General features: G+C 38.9%; 1 pseudogene; it reads right to left on the bottom strand.

Annotated features, from left to right (window-relative positions):
• Nucleotides 1-2,793, bottom strand: part of LOC123017358 — a 4,745-nt pseudogene extending 1,952 nt beyond the window's left edge.
• Nucleotides 2,794-3,218: the final 425 nt, after the last annotated feature.

The raw sequence follows: 3,218 nt of genomic DNA, 5'->3' as shown, positions 1-3,218 counted from the left end.
TTAAAGAACTGCAATTCTGAAAATTTTCCAATGGCACAAATATCAGGTTTTGTTACGGAGCTTTTATTTCTGAGTAATCACAAAAGCCTTCAATCTTGTGCAAGTATTCAAAGGATATTCTCTCTCTCTCTCTCTCTCTCTCTCTCTCTCTCTCTCTCTCTCTCTCTCTCACACACACACACACACACACACACACACACACACACACAAATTGATGATTCGATTCATGATATCTATTGGAAAATATTTGTCTGCCTATTAATCCTGGGATTTAGAATGTTAGATGCCCTCTGTCATGCACCTGTCTAGTTGGAGATCTTCCCTTCTGGACATGGGTCACAACCATAGCAGCAAAATTTCTTCCCTTCCTGCTTTCTCTTCTGAAAGCCCAAGTTGCAGGAGTCACTGCAGGCAGAAACAGGAAGCACCTATTCTTTAAAAATGATGGGAAATTAGATGATATAACATGATGTTAGAGGAAAGTTGAACTGAAATGCAAGGAAATAAACAAATAGGTAACATGACTCAATAGAGAACATGGTATAGCCAAATAAGCAAATGACCAGTACGTTTCTGAACACAGCAGTCAAGACTCCAGCATCCCTTAGTATCAATGGAGAATTGAAAACAGGAGAATATGCAAACAAGAAAACAACAAAGCCAGAGTGGGGTCAGCAACACTGTGCACAAATCCTCAGTAATGACCACCAAGATGTTCAAATTAGATCACCTCCAATTTCCTTACAACTACTTCTTCTTTATTCACCTATATGTTCACCTGAGCAACACTAATAGAAGAAGGATGAAGAGGAGGTGAGTTGGCAAGGCTATGTGGAAAAGGAAAGGTGGCCAAAAGGGACATGCAAATGGGAACATGAAAAAGTGACAAATAGGCTCACATGCCTAAAAAGCTTTGGTACCCCATACTAAGCTGAACACATCAAATTCACCTGCTTGGGTGGGGAAACAAATAACAGCATTAGAATCACTATACAGGTTAAAATGCATACATTGAAAATGAATTAAATGTGCTTTTTAAAATGCGCCCATTTTTATGTTAATGGGAGAAAAATGCATAGATTTAAAAGATGAAAACTGATGACAGTTTCATGTGAAAAAATAGATTATCAATATATGGATGATTTATGAGAGAGAGAGAGCCAACCAGCTAGCCAGCCAGCCAGCATTGTGATATGCTAGGGGCCCATGAAAGTATAAGCTTAGACATAGCATTTGCAGGATTTCAATGAACTTGAGCTTTGCTGGTCTTCACCTCCCTAAACGTGATCAAGGTATTCATCAAGGGACATGAACAGGTATCATGTATCTTGATAACAGAGCATTCTTCAAGGATTCCCCACCTGGTTAAAGTTTCTGCGCAACTCCATCAAGTCTTCATGGATGATGAAGTGTTTTCCTTCAACAGCACTGGGATCCACCCTCCCAATTTCTACTTTAACAAAGGAGGTGTTGGAGAATAAAAGCATGCTAGTTATATCAAATCCAGTCACTATCTCTCCATGCTGGTTAAAAGACACTTCCTCTCCAGCTGAATTATTAAATGCAATTCCTTGAAGGTATGAATGCAACTAGTGGAAAGAAAAAGAAACAAAAGAGTAATTTTTTAAAAGCTTCCTTGATTTTTTCCCATGATTGATTTCCTTGAAATTCCTTACCATGATGATGATCTCTGCTGCTACTTTTGAACAAACTTTGGGCATATCTTTACCTAAACTTTTGGCATCATGTATTTATTTAGGTTTTCTATTCAAGGCCTCTTCTCAAACACTTGGTACATAAATACGTAACAACAGAATCACCTGAGCTGCTGCTAACACTGTTATGTTAGTCTCGAATTCATGTCTGACCCATCATGACCCCATGGACAACATTCCTTCAACATTCCAATTCTTTTCACAGATGACACAGCTCAATGTTATTTTGTTCAGATGTGACCACAGAAATAAAGTCATTACACCATTTAAATGCTACCTGCCAAGGCTGAAGATGGTCAAGATGAAGTCCTTTGCTGTGCAGCATTGCTCTGAGCTTGGCCCTGGAGAAGTGCATGGAGTGCAGAGCATGTGCTATGGCATAGACTGCATTGTAGATGCTGTAGCTGTGGCCAGTCATACTCATTTCAAAAACAGTTCTGGGAAGCTTTTCCAACTTCTCCTCCCCAAGACATGTTTTATCATCCTGTGTTAGCTCCTGGGGATTTGGACTTGAACATTCAAAAGCTTGTTCCCAGAACTCACGGAGGAAGTCATCTGCTTGTGTCCACTGAGGTCTTAAGTTATGAAGGTATTTCTGGAATCCTTGAGGCTGCTTTGAGTGAATTGCAAAGGAAATTGCTCCTTGAAACATTTCTAAGTTCAATCTTCTTGTAACCCCTGTTACTATTAACTCATTCTGTGCTGTCATAATCCACACCTTGTCAACAAATGAGCTTTCCATATAGTCAGGAAGTAAGACATTTTTGAAGGTGATCAGCCACATAATAGTCATAGTATCACCATAGTTAACAAATGCTCTGGCAGTAGTATTCATGCAAGATTCAAACATATTTACAAACCTAATATCCTCTTTATTGTTAGTAAAGATTCGACCATGGCGTGGGAGTCTAATTGTGCATGCAGAACAGATTCCCTTCTCAGAGAGCAAAGGTTCAATGGCCTTCAGAAAATATGCTCCACTATCATCATCCACAATGAAGAGTCCAACCCAGATCCAACCCAAATGCTGAAGCAAGCGCACAATTCCTGAATACTCATGTATTTCATTAGGGACCATGCGGTAGAAGGAAGGGAAGGAAGTTGTATCACTTTGTTCTGGGGGAAATGCACCATAGGCCAGCTAAAGAAAATATACATTACGTCTAGCCATAGGGTAAGAGAAATTATTTTTATGAAATGACTCATACTTGGTGTGGCAAGGTCCTTATTTCAGCATTTACATTTGATGAAAAAAAATCAGTGTTAAAAATCACTGCTTTTCCAGAAATCTAGGTATATTGTATTGTAAATAAATCTATCAAGGGTCCGTCACTCAACTTTGAAGTATATATTCCCCCAAACAACCTGAAGCTATTGACTCTTTCATTAGTTAGTTTGTTTTAAACACTAAAAGAAATGTGGTTTACAATCAATTATACCCATCCATTTATTGGGTATACTAATCTCTCTCTCTCTCTCTCTCTCTCTCTCTCTCTCTCTCTC

The sequence above is a fragment of the Varanus komodoensis genome, unplaced genomic scaffold (assembly GCF_004798865.1).
Source record: "Varanus komodoensis strain SLA01 unplaced genomic scaffold, ASM479886v1 scaffold918, whole genome shotgun sequence".
Classification (NCBI taxonomy): domain Eukaryota; kingdom Metazoa; phylum Chordata; class Lepidosauria; order Squamata; family Varanidae; genus Varanus; species Varanus komodoensis.
Note: the sequence above shows the minus strand (reverse complement) of the source record. Positions and strands in the feature narration are given on the sequence as shown.